The 20,666-nt window shown below is 38.6% G+C and overlaps 1 long non-coding RNA gene across 2 annotated transcripts in view; it reads right to left on the bottom strand.

Moving 5' to 3' along the window:
* The window catches only part of LOC132376316 (uncharacterized), a 616,400-nt gene that overhangs the window by 445,230 nt on the left and 150,504 nt on the right, over positions 1-20,666 (bottom strand). Inside the window, exon 1 of one of the 2 annotated variants that reach the window (XR_009506271.1) lies at positions 17,413-17,466. The exons of the other annotated variant lie outside the window; for it this stretch is intronic. This is a non-coding gene — a long non-coding RNA (uncharacterized LOC132376316). Of the gene's footprint in view, positions 1-17,412; positions 17,467-20,666 lie in introns of those variants that run through there. 2 annotated transcript variants of the gene reach the window in all.

The following is a 20,666-nucleotide window of genomic DNA, read 5'->3' as shown; positions in this document are numbered from 1 at the left end:
TCAAGAGTGAGTCTAAATTAAATTGAATTCCTCTATATCAGTTTTCCTCAACCTTCAGTATTGCATAATCACCTTCAAAAGGGAAAATTTTGATAATGAACTTATCTTCACCATCAATCCATTATTGATAAAATTCAATAGTAAACCCCCAAATATAATAATGTAAAAAAATAAATTTCATTGAATTTTAAAAATATTTTTCGTATATTTGCTTCTGCATTCACTGCTATTGAACGTTTACAAGTTGCCTCATCATACAAAGACAAGAAAGATCCACACCTGACATTTACTCCCAGCCTGAATATAGTGAGTATGGTGTTGACTGCTTCCTCTCAGGCTCTATACGTTTGGACACGTCTGCTCTTCTATGTGCCGAGGGAAGTCCCCAAACTCCCACGACTTCTATCTAACCAGTTATGGTAAAACCATCTTTGACATAGCACTCCACATAGCAAAAACATAAAGTTTATTTATGCAGTAAGTTCACTCCTGTTAGTTTCTTCATGACTCCATAACAATAAGTACCCAATTTCACTTTTATGGTATCAAATAAAAATTCACAATTTCTTAAATAACTTGAGAAATTAAAGTCTTGGGACTTCCCTGGTGGTCCAGTGGTTAAGAATACGCCTTCCAATGCAGGGGACATAGGTTTGATCCCTGGTCAGGGAACTAAGATCCCACATGCTGCAGGGCAACTAAGCCCACGCACCACAACTACTGAGCCCGTGTGCCACAACTAGAGAGAAACCCACACATCGCAAAGAAGAGCCCGCATGCCGCAACGAAAGATCCTGCATGCCGCAACGAAAAAGACCCAACGCAGCCAAAAATAAATAAATAAACACTAAAGAAAAAAGAAATTAAAGTCTTAGTCAATAAAATAGGTTTTCTATTGTAAATCATGGTTGTAAAAGAAAAGTTCTGTTATTACAACTGGCAAAAAGAATTCATCTTGATGGCTGTCTTGGGACAATTGCTGTTTTGACATGAGACTGGACACAGGACATGAAGGGTTAGATACTGACTATTTAGGTGGTCTTTCAGCACTGAAACAATAGTAACACAAATAGCAACCCTGAGTCTATACAGCTATCTTCAGGTGATCTGGCATACACTGCATATACATTTTTTAATTAAGTGAAATGAAAACACAAAACCAGAAAAAAGTTCTCATAAAACTTGCACACACTGAAGAACACATCAGAATATTCCAATTTGAAAAAACACTGCTGTAATAGATCTACCATCTTGAACATTAAATTTATTTTTAAAATAATGATCTTCAGATACTTTTGGACATTTCAATTATCAAAGAAACTCTTGATTAGACTGACTTTATTTTCTAAAGCAGGAAAACGCTTTGGTTTATTTTTGAAAGTTTTTATAAAACAATTTTTAAATTAAAGGTGGGATTTTTCCTTAAAACATCGTTTAATTTGAAATTTTAGTTTGTCAATATGCTCCACTTGCCAGTTTTTGGTTTTTTTTTTTTTTTGGTCTATTGTGTTTTAGTTGTCGACACTTGTAATGCAGCTTCTGAGTAGTAAAATCATGCATCCAAGACTTGATAACAAGGAAGTTCATGAAAGATGGCTTGTAACATTTTTTACAATTATTTTGTACTTCTTCTAACACAGGTTTTTTAATTAATCAGTTTGTAACTAATAGGAATTGTCTCTCTTTTTTTCTTTTTCTTTGGTGACTCAAAACTTTCCTTTAAAAGCCATATTCTCTGCTTTATATTGCTGACCATTTCTTTTTTTCCAAGTTAGATTTTTCACTCGGAGGTATAATCATTCTTTCAGGAAAACTATTACTTTATCTGAACATGTCATCATTCAAAATGGCTGTGTCCACAAAAAATGGAAAGTAGAGAAAAATATCAATGTGCAGTAAAAGAACTCTGGGAATATTTGGAATCCGGTTTTTCTTTGTAGAAAAAGCAAGTTTGCTTTCCAGAACACCACCCAGATAGCATCCAATCACATTAACTAACCATATGGACCTATTCCAAAGAACCAATTTCAGAGTCACTGGATTTTCTGACTTTGAACAAGATAATGTCATTTCTTTTGACATGATCTGCTAAAATTCAAATTTAATGGAGCCTGAACTATGGTCATTATCCATAAATACTAGAGTTATCTTGTATTATGAGATCTAGCATAATTTCTGTTTTTCTCTGATATAACCAACCTTCCATTCTGGGATGTTAATTTACATGAAAGGGTAGATTTAGAAATAAATATGAAAGTATCCTTAAGGCATGGAAAATGTGCTCATCTTAAAGAGTTTTTTGGTTTGGCAATGCTTGGTTGATTTACTTTCTTTTTGTTCCCAGAGTTAACCCAAATCAGCAGTTTCTAATGCCCTAATTGCAATCACGTACAAAAAGTTAATGCATGTAATACTAATAAAGCAATTTAAGAAAATCGTTAGCGTACTAGACTAGCTATTAATGATGATGATAATAATATTTTATACTTCTACAGTGTCTTTCATCTAAGTATCTCAGAGAACTTTACTAATAAATACTTTGATTTTCCCCAAATAAACCTGATTTTCCAGTTATATGCACTTCTGTAAAGTTGCTTCAAATATCAGCATTAATCATAAACACAGAATCCCTCAGTTTTAGCATTTCAACCATTTATACACTTAGCTTATTTAGAGAATATCTGTGCACTTTTCCTAGAAATAGCTTGCTTCCTGGAAATTGATGACAGGTTTTATCAAAGTTAAACATCTATTATTGTAAGAGGTACCAGAATAAATATAGACATATGCATCCTTTTTCTAAGTCAGGAATTGAAATTCTAATGACCTGGAAAAACAAATCTTTGAGAAATATTTCTGATCTCAGTAAAACTTAGGCATTTTTTGTTGTTCTTTCAATTTGAAGGGCAAAACTCTTCCCATTTTTTAAAATACACACACACCCACACGCCTTGGGTTTAATGGTGGTCTGACATACTGTAAGGTACCCCAGATGTGAGAATACTCTAAGAGTGGTCTTTCCTCCTCTGTGCTGTGCAGACCCCTCCCAGGTGGTGCTAGGGGTACACCTCATAGAAAAGGGCAGCCTTGACCAAGGGGTACATTATAATCTGTGGTGAAAGGCATCAAGTAGCTGATGGTCTCCTGTTAGAACCTATAATCAGGCTCCCCAGACTCATCCAGGAGCAATCCGAAACATTTGACTTGGTCATTAGTCAATGTTACATGAAAAACCACCACAAATCCCATTACCCTGTAGGATTACTGTTAAGGACTGAGGAAGTTCTTAGCACAATGCCAGGCCCTTTGTGACTGCTTATGGCCCAGGGAAATGATCCCATTGAAAATTAAATTAAAACAAAACAAAACAAAACAAAATAGAAAACAGAGTGATGCATAAAGAGAGAAAGTTCAATTGCTGCCTTACGGCCAGGTCTCTTACCCTGATGTCCGCAGATCACCACCTCTCTAGACAGATTTCAGGTGATTTGCAGGCAAAATTGGGATTGAATATGTATATGGGGATTTTTCTAGACTCCATTCCTCTCATCAGAGACTCCAAAAAGTCCCTGACCCAAGAGTTTAGAAACCATTGCCTTACAGTGATAGTATTGTTGTCAATAACAATAACATGACAGGAAGATTCTCTCCTTCCTTCCCTAACCACCATACCCTCACAAACTTGCCCTATCCCCCCAAAAAGTTCTAAAAATTACAATATTTAATCATTTACTATCTGGTGCTAATACCTTCCTGATGATTTTAATTGTAAAGGTAAGTATGCTGCCCACAAGCACTATACTACTGGTCTACCATGCCCTGGGCACACTAGCCTGGTTGATGTGTTCTATTTCTCCATTTCTTCCTCTCCATCTTTATATCTGTAAATCCCTTTCCACTAATCTCTGGATAAATAGCAGTTAGAATGCTGATATGTAGCTATGTGGGGCAAGATGGAGATGCAGAGTATCTGTGATTCTTGGTCATGAGTGTTTGTAAAGTATCTTCTAGTTTAAAAGTATTTACTGTAAGTTAGGGTATGATTCATTTCCACTTTATAGATCAGAAAACAGGGTTCTGAGTGGTTAAATGACATGTCCAAACTTACCCAGTTAGTGCAGGAAAGAGCCAGGACTCAAGCCTAGGACATACAACTCAAAATCCTATATTCCACCAAAACCAAGACCACCTTTCCCAAAGGAACACAGCCTAGCCCTCCTTTCCCACAATACTCCATAAAAAAGCTTCCAAAATCAAATACATTTCAGTTAATTTGACTCTGTATTGGGAGACATTAGAGGATCTTTAAAAAAAAAAAAAAAAAAAAATTAAATAGCTGTTTAAGTTTCTTATCCCAGACATGAGCAGAAAATCTTCTATGGAACAAAAGTACTGAATTGATGCTGAACTACATCAAGTCATATCTTTGAAATTAACTCCTCAGGATGGAGAGTCAGGACAAGGAGTAATTTTTTTCCTTCCATTTTCCCTAACAACCTCCCTAAAACTTATATTTTGAATAAAATAGCCAACAAAACAAGGAGTTTGGTTTTTTTTTTCTTGTCTACCTGCTTTAGTAAATCAAAGTTTTTAATCAACACTGCTCCTTATCTAAAACACTTTTCTTAATTTCAGTCTTCTCCACCTCATACTATTACTGGTTTCCCTAAGGCTATTTTTCTACTACAATCAAGCTGGCTGTATTTTTGCCAGATCAATCTTTCTAAAATACAGACCAGGTGACATTAGCCCCCTGATCTACTACAGAATACTACTAAGGGTTATTTTAATCTGGACTCAACTCACCTCTCTAATTTTTGTCTCTTTCTATTCCTCCACACTGATGATGACAAATACGTGATACATTTAACGTCACATCCCACCCAAGCTCATGTATTCATTCAACAATTAGTTGTTGAATACCTACCATGTGCCATGTACTCTGCTAAGCTCTAGGAATATCCCAGGCATGTGGCCCCTGACCTCATAGATCTCATGACTAAGCGGAGAAGACAGATGATAAACAAGAAGATAAATGAACTACGGTAAGTATTCCTAAGGAAACAAAGTTGTTGCTGAAATACAGAAAATGGGGATGGGGCTCCTGGAAGAGAGGGAGAAATCTAGTTAAATAGGATGGTTGGGGAAGACGTAGCTGAAGATGTGACTTTTAAATAAGAGGAAGTCATCCTCGCAAAGGAGCATTCCAGATTGAGGGACCAGCATGTATGAAAACGCTGAGGTGGGAAAGAGCATGCAGAAATGGAAAGAGGCCTCTCTGAATGAAAAGCAAGAGACCAGGATGTTGGTCTCCAATGAGGCAGAGTCTACATCATGCAGGTCCTTAGACCCATGGAGAGAATTTGGGCTTTTACCCAACATAAGGGGAAACCAATAAAGAATTTTAAGCTAGGAAGTGCCACAATCTGATTAATATTTTTTTAAAAACCAAGGAGACATCTGTAACCAAAGTAAGACTCTGCCTTCATAGGGAACTTAAATATAATAGTAATTATATTGAAAAGCAGAAGTACTAAGATATAGAAAAAAAAGTTACAACATGTAGTACAAATATGTGTTTATGTGAGATTATCTGCAAACAAAAAATAAGACTTGAAAATTTTAGAGGGTTCATTTTAGGATTGGAACAATCTAGAGTCTATCTAGCCTCGGTCTATGGTCTGACATGTAGCGTATGGAAACAAGATGAGAGGAAGAGCATTCAGTCATGACTTCAACTCTTTTAGCCCAAATCTTTTGGAAGAGTCAGGGGGTGGGGGTAGGATCAGAAATAGAATATTATTTTTCAGAATACATTATAAAGCAAGCTTAGCCTGAATTCCAGAGTATGAAAACACACGATATTCCTAAGTAAATTCCATATAGTATCAAACTAGCTAACATCTAAGAAAATCTAATATGTAGGAAAAGTCAGCAGAACCCCTGAAATATCAAAAAGAGCAAGCCTACAGCATTCCCAACAATTTTCAGTAAGATTTGCAAGAGCTGGGATCAAGTCCTTTGTATCAATATGTTTACAGCCTAATATTAGAGGTGTTTTTTTCATTAAGTCTGATGTAATATTCCATTTTTTGACAAAAACGTGGAGTAGACCCTAAGAAAAAAGTGTGGAAATAGATTTTAAACAAACATATTTTAGCAGCAAGCTAAACACTAAGTAGGAGGCAGCACTGCCACAGGAAAAGCCAGGCTGTGTTTTCACATCATTGAGGCCCTTTGAGGTTGCCACTGACTTTCCTTCAGTTGGGCCTGAATTGTCCTATCACTGAAGACACTGCATAGGTGCCTAACCCTCTATGAGACCCCTGTGTGGGCTGATGTCCAGGTCGCTGGTCTTGCTGCCTGGATTCCACTCGGTTTTTACTATTGATCCTCTAGTTCCTGTGGCTCTGAATCAATAACTTTTTATCTTGGAACAAAGCTTCTCTTAAAAATATATGAACAAGGTTAGAGAGAGAAAGCGTGCCTTTTCCAAGTCTCAAAACATCATTGTTCACCCTGGAGAACACTGATCTGGGATTGCGGCTGTACATGAGAGGATGTGTGGAAACGGAAAAGAAAACCTTCTGACAGCACCTTACAGGAGTTACAAACCCCAGGAATCCAGAGCACCGGCTTATTATCTGTTGACTCTATCATGGCCAGTTCCAAATTGGCCTTGTGTCCATGTCTGAGTCCCCCAGCTCTGTCCTCGAGGTGGGTAGATACAATGCAGTGATTAGGCTGTGTTTCTGCTTTCTTCATGATGCTAACAGAGGATGTCACCCTGACAACTTTTTTAACCTTTCTTTTGATCAAATTCCCAGGTAGCTACTGCAATTCCAAACTATAGCCAATTGAGTTTGAAGATATTACAAATAGGCTTCTACAGCTGTTGCGGTATTGAAAGCAGGGATATCCTACCAGGCAAGGCGGGCTCTTTGGAACAGCCTTGTAAGCCTTTGATTAACAGTCTGGCATCCTGTGTTGGTGCTGTACAGCTAGTCTTCATGTAAAATATCACCCACCCTACCCAATTTGCTTGCAGTTTAGCCCAAAGACTACTTGAAGCAGAAGTCATTAAAATGACACTATGAGGAAACCCATTCAAAATTTGATTCCACATTTTTATGAAACAGTAAAGAATTCTCTCTAGCTTTTAAAGAGCTATACAGACAGTCCCCAATTTTATGATGGTTCAACTTATAATTTCTTGACTTCACGATGGTGCAGAAGCAATACACATTCAGTAGAAACTGAACATGGAATTGTGAATTTTGACCTTTCCTCAGGCCAGCGATATGCAGTAGATACTCTCTCCTGATGCCGAGCAGTGGTCACGAGCCATGTCCCCCCAGTCAACCACGCAATCACGAGGGTAAACAACCCATACATTCACACCCTTTCTGGACTCATACAACCACTCTGATTTTCACTTTCAGAACTGTATTCAATAAACTGCATGAGAAATTCAACACTTTATTATAAAATAGGCTTTTTTTGTTAGACAATTTTGCCCAACTAACCGCTAATGTGAGTGTTCCGAGCATATTTAAGGTAAACGAGGCTAAGCTATGATTTTTTGGTTGGTTAGGTGTATTAAATGCTTTTCAACTTACACTGGGTTTACTGTGATGTAGCCCCATGGTAAGTCGAGGAAGATCTGGATTCCCTTTCAATTCCATCACCTTTGCCTGATACCAATCGCCTCAGGGTCAGCCAGCAAGCTTGAGGCAGCAGCTGCCATCCCTGCCAATCAGAGGAGAAGCATCCTTCCCAGAGCAACTATGTTGCTGCTCACAGAAACAAATACCACCGAACAACTTCAGACATTTATCGCCCTTAGGAAACTACAGGAAGATGGGAGGTGCTGTTTTCTAAGCGGGCAAACAACAAAACTATGGAAACACAATGTAATCAAGAGCCAATGGGATTAGCAAAACAGAAACCATAGTAATGAAAATAAATAAATAAATTTGAAAAATATCCTCTGTTGAAATTTGTCTAGACAGTGTTTTAAGAATATAAGACTTTATTTCTCTTGTAATAATACATGGCAAAAAATAAGGCTTTCTATTTTCAAAATTCTTTATCTGGAGTCAGGCTACCTAGGTTGAATTCTGGCTCTGTCACTTGTTTGTTGTTAAATTTAGGCAACTAAGTTCACTATATCTGAGTTTCTGCTGTAAACTGGGGGCAAAATATGGAAACCTCATAGAACTGATGGGAGGGTTAAATGAGATAATATATGTAGAAAGCTATACCTGTGTCTGGTCCACCATAGAAAGAGCCAAATAATTTTTAGATGCAGCTGCTATTATTATTACTGTTATTTATCATCATCATCATCATCATCTGTGTCATCTTATTGAATTTCCACAACAAACTGTAAGAAGCCATAGCCAGTGTGTCCCATTATATAGATAAAAGAAAGTAATGTCCTTATGGTTAAAAAAAATTTGACTTTCCAACTAATTAGAGCAGAGCCATGGCTAGAATTCTGAGCGCTTTCCACTGACTGTGCCATTTGGAACTTGTTGCAGGAAAATGCCTCCAACATCACTTCAGTGCTGCTTTCACTAATATTCTTGCACCATTTCCCCTAGTCTCTGGCTGCAAATTCCAAAGCCTATTTTCTCCTCACCTTCTCCTGAAGGCATTACGTGTTGCAGGAAAAAGTCACAGCCTGCAATTCCCTTTGACCCCCAGATACTACTCACTCATATTCTTACTCACCTCTTTTGGATTACAAAGCAGTTTATACACAGCTTACCTCCATACTCTCTTCTCTTTCCTCCTCCTCCTCCCCCCCTCTCCTCCTTTTCCTCCTCCTCCTCCTCCTTCTTCGTCTTTTCTCTCTCCTTAACTCTAACTTTCTCTGGACTCCTTCAATTATTATTCTTTTCTAAGCTATCTTCAAATTATTTTCCTTTCTTTCTACTTTGAACAAGAAAAGATCTTTCCTTTTTTGTTAAATCTTTACTTACCATTGAGACCTTTCATTAATGGCCCACAATTTCCCCTCCACTCACTCGTATATCCTATAATCAAGCACATATGTTTGCCAAGCTTATTGGGATTTCTTGCTTGAAAGTCACCCACAAAAGGCCACTTACTGTTGTATTTGGTACCTTTTTCTCAGCCCCTAACTCTCTTAATCTCTCAAGCAGCAACATTATTGATCTTCATCTCTGGCTACACACTTTTCCCTTGGAATTCACTACGTCCGGACCATCCTAATGTTCCTCCCAGCCACTTTTCATACTTCTCTGTCTTCACTACTTGCCTTTGTTTTCTCACCCCACTTTTTTTTCTCAATTAAAAAACCCATCCTTCTAAAAAGATCTGTCTTAAGCCCTATCCGCTCTCTCTCCTTTATTTCCTATCTGTATTATGGATCTATAGTCTGAACTCTGTCTTCTCTCTAAAACCTTTTTCACTTCCTCAGGATTCCTCTATTTCTTGTCCTGGTCATGAGTGGCTCTCAAGATATTTAGAGTAAAAATGGCCTGGGATGAAATTTTGGCTTTGTCATTGACTATATCACTTAGCAGAAGCTCCTTAACGTCTCAGAATTTGGGCACATCATCCATAAAATGGGGTTTTGGATGAGGAAATTAAAAGTAAATAGAGTCTCAACCCGTAAAGGGGATCTTGGGAAGTCATTTCCCCTGCCCACTCCCTATTCTTACCCCACCACACACATCATCCCTTCCCCACTCCAGACCTCCAGCACTGAAATCATACAGCTAGATCTGACTCCTTCCTCAACCCCATCTCCCATACCCAGTCTATCACCAAGTCCACCTTCTTAGTAGCTCCTGCATCCTTCCCTTCCTATCGGTTTCCTTTACCATCTGATCCAGAGCATAAGCCCTCATTTTCCACTACTAGATTGTTACAACAGTCTTCTGACCAGCCTCACTGCTGCCAATTTCTTCCAACTTTCGGCCTACCCTGGACAATGACACCAGATTAACACTCTAACGTTACTGCTTAAAATAATCACTTTCCCAAAGTAACCCAGCTAACAAGTAGAAAACAAAGATTGAGCCCAGACGGTCCACTCCAAGTCTATACTCACAACTATAAGCCTGCACTGAGTCAGAACCAGTGCTTGGGCCTGGAATTCAAAATCCATCATGATCTGACCCAGAGTACCTTTCCAGGCTTTCCTTCCACTGGCCCTATACACCAGTGTTTGATTTACTTGCACTTCCTAAAATAAGCTTTATCTTTTAGGGTTATTTAAGCTGTAACAAAAAACTAATTCAAGCGGCTTAAATAGTAAGGGGATGTATGATCTCATATAACAAGCCCAGAGGTAGGATAGTTCCAGAGGTATTTAATATCACAGCTTAACATCAAACCTAGGACCCAGATTCCTTCCATTTTCTTAATCTGCTATATTCGACATGATCTCACACGAGCTCCTTTTGTGTTTGCTAGTCGTTGCCTCAGTTCCAGGAAGCATGTGCAGATATAACAACATCCAGTGAAAGAAAGGAGAGTAGCTCCACCGTGCATGATGCTTTTGAGAGAAGAATATTCTCCCATATCCCTATCCATACTCAACCTTCTCCATCAGACTTCCCTTGACATCTCATTGGCCAGAGCTATATTACCATCACAGGGAAACTTGTAAACAAAGCACCGTGAGGCCAAACAGATTCAACAGTTTCCAAAGTTTCTGAGATAGGACCACAGTGAAAAATACATTGTACGCCCCAACTCAGCACATGAGTAAATATGTTTCATAATACATACATAACACAGAAATGAAAATTTCATAAAATAAAATTCATCCTTACTGTGCAATACATTTAGATATTTTCTATTCTATTTTACTCTCAATATTACTCTATTCTACTAATTTTTAAGAAATCCTGATTCCAACTACTCAGCTGATTTTAGAATTCACTAATAGACTGCTACCTGCGCTTTGAAAAATGCCAGCTTATACTAATGAGAATTTACCCAAGTCATATTGGAGCAGGGTAAACTCAGGAATATTATCAGGCCAACATGGTAGAGAGGAAATGGCTGTTTTGAAGGCAACAAATGCTTTCCCATTTTTGTATGTCTTAGATTATATATTTACCATTTCCATCCTTATGACACCCCTCACTCAGCACCTATTGACTAAAATTGGGATTTTCAAACTTTGGATGTTTCAACTTACTGCTGAAAAGGCTGGATTTGTATTTATGATTTCAAAAAAAAAAAAACCCAAATGAGATTCCTCAGTAGTTTATAAGTCACAGAAAATAGAGTATTTTTTAAAATTCAAGATCAAGTTTCTTTTGATGATATAAGTAGGGCAAAAGGTCATGGGAGTTCAATTAATTTACTTTAAAATGCTCCTTTTAAATGATGTCTAAAGAATAAATCATCAAAGATTAATCAGGAAAAACTGAGTCTCTGCCCCTTGTTTGGAATGTCTAAGGATCTGAGAGCAGCTGGCCCCATCTCTGTTCTCTCTTTTCCTGATTCATCATGTGTGTGACCCAGGAAGAGGTCACCCTGGGGCCCTAAATTACGTGAGCCTGCACATGTAGTCTGCCACTTTCTCCCTGCAACTACCCTACCCTCAAGAACCTTGCTGAGTACAGCAAAGGCTTTAAAGAACCTGAGCTTTGTGCCCAGCCTTGCTCTTTACAGACATAGGATTATTTGTATTTTTACAGTAACACGTTGATGTATCCAATGTGCCTGAGCATCTGCTGGGTACAAAGCACTGTGCAAAGTTGCAGGGAATCCTGCGTGAATAAACTGTAGTGCCTATTATTAAACAACTTGGTGTCTAAGACAGGAGATAATCCTGCAAACGGAGACACAAAACCGAATTTAACAGTGGAGGTCTCCAAGAAGGGATGCTGACTGGCATTTGGGAAGCACCCACTGAGTGCCAGACACCGTGCTGGGCCATTTACGTAAACTAGCTCATCAAAAAGCCTTAACCCTTTTGCAGATGTTGAGACTGAGGGTCAGAGAGGCCCCCTAACTTTTCCAGTGGGGCATGTTTAGTAAGCAGTAGACCCCAAGTGCAGAATGAGATCCTTTAGACTCCAAAGTTTATTGTTTTTTTCTGTCACTTTCTCTGAGTCCCCAGGCAAAAAGAATTTTATCCAGACAAAAGGAAAACATATTTGAAACAGGCCTTTAAATAGAAGGGATATATCCCTAGTGATGGGAGACAGAGTGGGGTGCCAGGTGTAGAAGGCGGCCCTTCCATGAGTTTTGCAGGCAGGGTGGGTTCAGGAGATGTTAAACAGTACAATTTGGCTGCCAGAGAGGTGAGCTTAGGGCAATGAAAGAAAGCAAATCTAGAAAAGGTGCTTAATTCCAACTCCCCCAGCTTTTATAATTCAGTAGAGGGTTCCAGAAGGAGAAATTCCTTTCTGTAGCTTGCCTATTAGATTGTGCATCCAGAGGGCAGGAAGCACATGAACAGAGGTGACCACCTAAGAACAGGGATCAGATGTCATATTTCTCTGTGACCCTCATGGTGAAGCTCAATGTTTTGCAGCTAGTAGGTCTGCAGTTTACCTCTAATGAATGAATGCAAAACAAACAAAGGAGGGTTTTCTGCTCTCTCTTGCCAAGTTCCTTAAGGAATGGGCCAGGGTAAGTTGTTGAACAGCAGGCAGCGGGGCCAGACACTGACCGAGCAGAGCTAAGGGCAAGCTTGATTCTTCCTCTGTACCAGCCTCCAGATGAGTGAAATAAACAGCACAACAAGCCTTTCAACGTGTCCAATATCATCCCTTCTGCTATGTAAAAATGGTGTGCTGGAGGGCAGAAAGTTTTAGGAAGGAAGAGACAAAAGGTATAAAAGGCAAATATTTTAAAGGATTTTCAATGGGATCCCAAGAGTTAATAATCCCATGGTTCATACTCTCATGCCTCCAACCCACCTTTCTTGCACACCAACCTGGTACTTTAGATGGAGAAAGAAAGAAGCCTAAATTTCTAAGTTCAAGTTGCTATTGCCTTGTCGGTTAGGTGACAGGGCAGGTGACACTGATATGGTGACTTAGAAGCACAGTGCATAACAGTATGGATGTAGCTTTGTGCAAAAGCTTGGCGCCAAAGGCTTTGCAAGCTATTATATAGATTAATTTCAAACAGGAAGAGGCTAAAATACGTGACAGATCAGTTTTGCAAAATTAATGCTTGGTTTTACAAGCAGATAAAAATGAACCCCCTTGCAGTAGTTGCAGCCTGAGCAAAGAGAAGCCAAAACTGTGGGAGTGTGGAGAGATGAGAAGGGACAGAAGCAGGGGAGGCAAGATGTAGAGAGGAAGTCAAGTCTTAGAGATACACCTGTTTCCGGTATGGTGAAGGCTTGGAGTTCTTTACAAATGTGGTAGTAGCGAGTGGTAGTCATACTAACCAGGAAGTTGTTGGTGACAGTTGTCGTTAAGGCTTGATGATATCTTCTATTGGCTTTTATATGCCAGTCACAATGCAGTGTGAGGGAGAGCTGGCCACATTTAAAGTAGCAAAGGTCAGGTAGAAAATACCAGAGACTTTCATGCTAGTGTTATCCAATAATTAGTGAAAAGAGATGTTGGATACATTAACTTTGGATAAGTGTGCACCATGTCTGTGACTCTGATATAGTGAGTTGGATGACTTTCCAAGTGTGTCATATTGAGTATTCAGGGCTTAATCCTGCAGTTGTATCCTTTTAAGAAACAGCTGAATCTGGAAGAGCGTCCTGATACAGTCAGTATATGGGTCATTCTGCTGAGTTACCATGTAGCCAAAACTATCACATACTTAGCTGCAGAGAAGTAAAATATCAACTTCAGCATGCAGTGAGGAAAAACATCCACTTTATGAAAGCCAAACAGAATCTTCTAAGACTAATCTATATTACTTTGTATTTTAATATACAATGGACGTTAACGGCCACATTTGTTCATAAAACATGAGATATTTTCATTTAATTTAAATCAAAACTTAAAACTAATATTAAGAAGTTTTTTAAAACCAAAAAAATAATTCAGTGTGAGAGGCTAAGTGCACCAACATGGTCATGTTCAATAAATAGTTTTTCCCTTTCCATCCTCTTATTTTTTCATATAATCTTAAAAATGATTTCTATCTTCAAGCTGGGAACCTATGCTGAACTCGGGAACACAACACAACAGATAGTTTCTCTCTCTGTCTCTCTCTCTCTCTCTCTCTCCCTGATTTCATAACTATATACATAAATGCAATCCCAGGCACAACAAAGCTAAACACAAGAAGAAAGCTGATTTCTTGGAAAATCCAGATTCTAAGATTAAGATTTTGGTCTGCCTCTGAAGTATATTCATGTGAAAATGTGAGATTTTGTTTGTTTGTTTTTGCTCCTGTATAGGAAACTTTCAGGTGTTAATAAACTGTGGATGAAACTCACTATTCTTCAACTATGAATCTGATAATGCTAGATTGAGGCATTTGGTGAAATTTCGTCTCTCTGCCACCGTTATCCCGATTTGCCGAATCTTCACTAGCCCGTCCTAGGCTATACTTAAGTGAAGAAACCCTGCAGCTACAATGGGACAATCTTTTGACTTTGGTAAAAATAAAACAGTTTCCTTGTAAGATGAGTTCCCTTTACACTCAACTGCAATTCCTTGCTTCTGAACTGTGGTTCCAGGTAATGATTCTTAATAGAAGGACAGTAAAGGTTAAAAGGAGGTCACTATTGGAAGGCTTTGTGGTGTCTTAAGTTTGGAAGGGGTACTATTATGGATAAATTGGTTGATCTGCCTTACTTCACAGATGAAGAAACTCTAGTCCCAAATGCTTAGGAGACTTCACCCAAAGTCTTCACAAGTAGCAAATTCAGAGAATCTAGTGAAGAACCCAACTCTTTTGCTCCTTCTGTCACTTATGTCAATATGATGCAGAAAAACAAGCTAAAATTTGTCATCGTAAAATGATGGGACTCTCTCTTGAAAATGGTAAGGAAATCTGCCATAGAGCAGAAAAGCTTCAGTGTGTCAGGCATCAGGCATCATGCTTCCAGTAGCTTCTCTGATTGCCTCTGTGCCCCATGCCCCCCGCACCTCTGCTCTTGGCTGTTCTTCCTCTTCTCTCCTCTCCAGGGCTATTTCTTATTTCTTTCTATACTCACACATGGTGTACAACAACCATATGTTCATAAGCCTATCTTCTCCACTAGATGTTAAATTCATTGAGAACGTAATAATTTTTTTATTGAAGTATAGTTGATTTACAACATCGTGCCAATCTCTGCTGTACAGCAAAGTGCCTCAGTTATACACATATATACATTCTTTTTGTTAATATTCTTTTCCATTATGGTTTATCACAGGACATTGAGTATAGTTCTCTGTGCTATACATTAGGACCTTGCTGTTTATCCATTCTAAATGTAAAAGTTTGCGCCTACCAACCCCAAATTCCCAGTTCATCCCTCTCCGTCCCCCACTCGCCCTTGGCAGTCACAAGTCTGGAGAACATAATAATCTTTAAAATAACTTTTTAGATGAATAGTGAATAAAGAAAATTATATATATAATTTTATTTTTTTATTTCAAAACAACAAGGATAATAATGTCGGCCTTGTAGGACTGCTGTGAAGTCTAAACGTTATGCAATAATATATGTTAAGTGCTTCACATAGGGCACTTAACCTTGTCAAGCTACATATTAGTAGCTCAATAACACGTATTGAATGCTTACTCGCTCTTCTCTTGGAACTGTCAAAAAGTATTATAATCTTGCCACATGCTAGCAATTGCACTTTTAGTATCCATTGATTAAGAAGAGATAAATGGATGGATGGATTTTCAGATGCCTGATTTTGCAACTCTGCAACCTCCCAAGGGTCCCTAAGTCCACAGGTTGTAAATCTCATGAACTTTAGATTGTTCCAATACCTACAGTGAGTCTTATAATCCATCATGAGAGTCATTACAATGGAGTGAAATAACCACAACACAGGCAAAGCGCAAAGGTCTGAGAGGAAGAGAGGGAGAAGAAGAAACAGTAGGTCTTCATTGCTTCCTACTCTAAAAAATTCCCACTAATTCATAGGTTATTGCAGGCAGCTATTTCACTGCTTTCAACCCCTTTCACCACAAAGGTACCCACTATTCTGAGCAGCATAAAAGAGAACATACACACACACACACCCCACAGTAGCTCCAGGAGGCTATGTAAAAGAAAAATAGACAACCTCGAATTATGTTTCTTAAGAGCTTGAGGAATTCTGGCTAGATTTTTTGCACTCCTCCTCTCTCTCTTTTTTAACCTATTTTTAATTTCAAGTGATGGAAATCCAACCTGAATGGATTAAACATACAAGAAAAAAAAATGAAGATAGGTGTAAAGAATTCACTGACCTACTGAAAAACCCAAGGGTATGATAGGTTAAGGCAAGGCTAGATCCAGGAATTCAAAAAAAAAAGAAAAAAAAAGAAGGCACCAAGACTCAGTTTCTCCTTACCTCTGGTTTTCTCCACCATAGGAATTAGTGTCAACCAGAGTCTCCCCACATGATATAAAGAAGGTTATCTGATACTCTAGATAATAACCACAGCAGAAAGTGAGGTTCTTTTCCCCAGTGGTTCTCACAAAATTTCATGATAGGCAATCAGGTTTATGGATGCTATGTCTGATCGATTCACAGTGGCCAGGAGGATAAAATATATTGATTGAACAGGCATGGGTTATATATGGGATGACCAGCCTTTGTGGTTTACTCAGGACTGTCCTGGTTTTAGCATTGCAAGTCCTACGTCCCAGGAAACCCTGGTCAAATTGGGATGGTTGGTCACCCCAGTTTTCATATAGACCACTGAGGATGGTGGTGTTTCCAAACTAGAGGGGCTGAGAGTGGGCATAATAACAGGGGTTGCATGCTAAGCAGGGGGAAATGTACGCTACATTTACATATGACTACAGAATTATTCTGACCACAATGGCCTTGTGTGTCCATTGATCACTCGGAATCTGATCACCTGCATTATAGTCTGAAGGTAGGTCTGAATTGAGATGCCCATTAAGTGCAAAATATACACCTAATTCCAAAAAATTTGTATGAATAAAGAATGTATTTTAATAATTTTACATGTTAAAATGGTAATGTTTTAGATAGGTTGAGTTAAATAAAAGATATTGTTCTTCTTACTTTTTAATGTGGCTATTAGAGAATTTTACATTACACATGTGGCTCACATTGTACTTCTGTTGGACAGAAATAAGCAATGGACTGCTCTAAGATTTTTAACAAGGTGATGATGTATTTATGTCATGTGTAGGTGGGGACAGAGAAAGATGCTTTGAATGTACACGGATCTTAAACAACAAATGATAAATAAATTAAAGAACATCAGGACCACAAAAAATGGGAGATCAAAATGTCAAATCAAGACCAAATTCACTCACTTAATCATTCCTGCCTTCATTTGTGCCAGGATCAGCATTACATCCTGAGACTTCAGGCCCAAATGAGAAAAGAGGTTTGTCCTTCAGAAGCCTACAGACCAAAGAGGGAAAAAGGAAGGTATCTGAAAATTAAATATTTTAAATGTTTTAAAAATACAAAATTATGTTGTAAGTAATATGATAGACTCCAGTGCACATAGTCTGTATTGATTTAATTAATTTTATCATCCAAGTAATTTTGAGTTTATTCAATCCACACTTTCTATTTTCCCTATTGCAGGCCAAGCTCCTTGAGACTAGGAATTTGTGCTAATGCAACAAATGTGCTGCATGCAACCAAGTGTATTTGTTTCAGTGCTCTCTTTTCACTTACTGATCAAATGTTCCTTCTCTCTCTTACTTACTCTCACAAGAAGCAGGTTAGCCCAGTGAAACCTAACAGGGCTTAGGTTTAAATGTTGCCAATGTTCCTTACCAACTCCCTTACCTAGTGAAAGCTTTGAATTTCCCTCTGTGCCTCATTTTCCACCAACAGCAATGAGAAAAAGACCCTGGATGACTCTTTGAACTCACATACACACACACACACACACACACACACACACACACACACATCTTTGCTTGCAATTTAACTTATTATTGTTAATCATCTGAAAATACTGAATGCTTACAAACACTCCAACTTACTGTAATTGTACTCCCACAATATAACTATTTTCAATCACTGGGATGGTTCTGAATACTAGCAACTGGGTTCCCCCTAAACATCCTTGAGAATGTTTATTTGAAAAGATTACCTTGTTTTCCTTCAGGATTAAGTCATGGTCACTGCAGAGAGAGAGGATTTGGAAAGATGGCAAGCAGTTTCTGATAGTTCCTCAGAGACTGCCCTTGTTCAATAAATAGACCCACAGAAAAACAAAATGTATTCTAGCCCACACAAGTTAGACATATTTTTCAAACACCTAGATTAGAGAAGATAGGTATTACAAATAACATATTTGTTGGAGACAGTGAAGAAATCACAAACTTGCTTGGATAAACACTATTAAATACATACTTAACCAGCGGATTGCAACAGTTCCCCTCTGGCACTCACTGACAAGCTTGACTCCATCTGTAAATTAGGTTGCAAAACTTCCTTGTCAGAGAATTCACCCTGTTAGGAGGACTCAACCCTGCCTTTGAATCCACAAGGACAGAAAAATCAATGTGACAGAAAAGCAGTTGCTTGTGTCAGGCTTAACCAAGGAGAGAAAGGGCTTTCAATTAATCATGATTTAGGGTTGCTGGTAAAACGGTGCAAAGGCACATTCCTCTGGAGTCTCTGAAAAAGGAAAAAAAAAAAGGAGCCTGGAGCTCTGCGCATGCTACCCGCAGGCACTGCCCTTCCTCTGTAAACAGGATTCAGTGTTTACTGTGAGTGTAGCCAAGCATTGTTGATCTTGTATAAACAGATAAAATGCGTCAAAATCTACAAGATTTCGGCTGAGACAGTTATGCACAGTAACTATTCATGTGTAGAGGGAAGATAAATGAAAGTTTCATCTTCCCTTCTAGAACCTGTGATCTGACTTCAATAAGCTGGGAAGATTTCAGGTTATATATTAAATTTTGATTCCCCACAAAAGCAAAAGGCTGGCACGAGCCTCTAATCTGGAGAGAGGTCGAACACCACCTTCTGGAGGCGCCTGTTTTCATTCCTTGCCTACCTTAGACAATGAGAGCATCTACAGGAGGGAAAGTAATTTTTGCTCGGCTTATACCCTGTGGCTTTAAAGCTGTCACAAAAGGCCTACTAAGGGTATTGCTAAACAGCCACCATTAGATGGCACCTGCGAGGCAGTAAACCCCCTTAAGGTAGAGGTGAGCTCTGCCTCAACTGTCAATCTCTGTTGGCCAAACAAGGTCACTTCAATCAGGAGCTTGTTTGCCTCCATTATCAATTTAGGTAGTTGGGTCTTTGCATTAGAGACAATGACAACCTGGTCAGCTGTCTTCAGACTGCCTTCGATCAACAGGTATCAACCAACCCTGGCCAAATTAGGAGAAAGGCACTCCCTCCTCTAATGTACTGCTAACCATAGTGGTGGGCAAACTTGGAATTCAGTGACTGAGGACCAATGTCCAGGGTTGAGGTATGTTCAGAGATAGAAGAGAGCTTGATCTTTAGCCCTTTTGGTGAGCCTCAGTCTGGCATTAGAAGCCAAGTCAATGAGCCCGGTTCATTTATTTCCACAGTCATCCTCAACTAAAAGGACCAGGATTTTGCGGGGCTTCAGAAAATCACTGGGCTCGACTATGTCAGTTGTTTGTCATGATGACACAAGTTATTCCTCAGTTCTTTACTGTGTAAATGGAGAGACATCCAATGAAGGTCTAACAGGATCAGACCCTATTTTAAAAATGTTCCTTTGGCTTCATTTTATAGTGGCATCTTTATCATGACGCACAAGAAGTTCCACCAGGAGAATGATGTAGATCTTATTCCTGTCCACCAGGGCTCAGAGAGAAACTAGAGAGCACTTAATCTATGCAAATGTGATAAGTACATTGAAATGAAAGAATAGAAAGGCTGAATCAGTAGAAATTTGAGATATAAGCACCTAAAGAAAACTGAGTTGTAGGGATGAATAATACAAGTAAATATGATGACTATAAGTTTTTTTAATAACGAATTTTTGAAATTTATTCCAGAATGAGGAAAAGAAAAGGTTTATACAGCTAGGCTGCTCCACCCCTTCAGTGGTCCTGAAGCTTCACTAGACACATGGCCAGGTAACTAATGCATGGCTGCTTTTATAGTAGACTATTTTAGGCATCATTGTATATCAAGCAGCTTTCAAAAACAAAACCATTCCTTTTTTATTTTTATAAAGAATGTACAGCCTTCAGTGCAGTCTTTAAAAATAAACAACAGTCTTCATATGTACCAAGGGGAATTACTAAGAAACCTTGCAAACACTCCCTCTCTGGAGATCTTTATAAATAGGATAACTTTTCACCTGTTTTGTGTGGCGTTCTCTGAAAGCAGATAATAAGCAAAGAAATCCTTTCAAAATCCTCGTTAGATCTCTCATTCATGTTTATTTTCCAGTCTATTTGCCTTTTCCCCATCTTGCTGTCAACACCCTTAAGAAAGGACAATCAGAGAGGATGAAGCAAATGGACTTTAGGGTTCCTGATAGAATGGTAACAACAGAATGGTTAACAAATATTCAACCGTTTCTATATTCCAAGACTACCTAGTATTC

Source organism: Balaenoptera ricei, chromosome 12 (assembly GCF_028023285.1).
Source record: "Balaenoptera ricei isolate mBalRic1 chromosome 12, mBalRic1.hap2, whole genome shotgun sequence".
In the NCBI taxonomy this organism is placed as follows: domain Eukaryota; kingdom Metazoa; phylum Chordata; class Mammalia; order Artiodactyla; family Balaenopteridae; genus Balaenoptera; species Balaenoptera ricei.
This window is presented reverse-complemented; position numbering and strand designations above follow the sequence as displayed.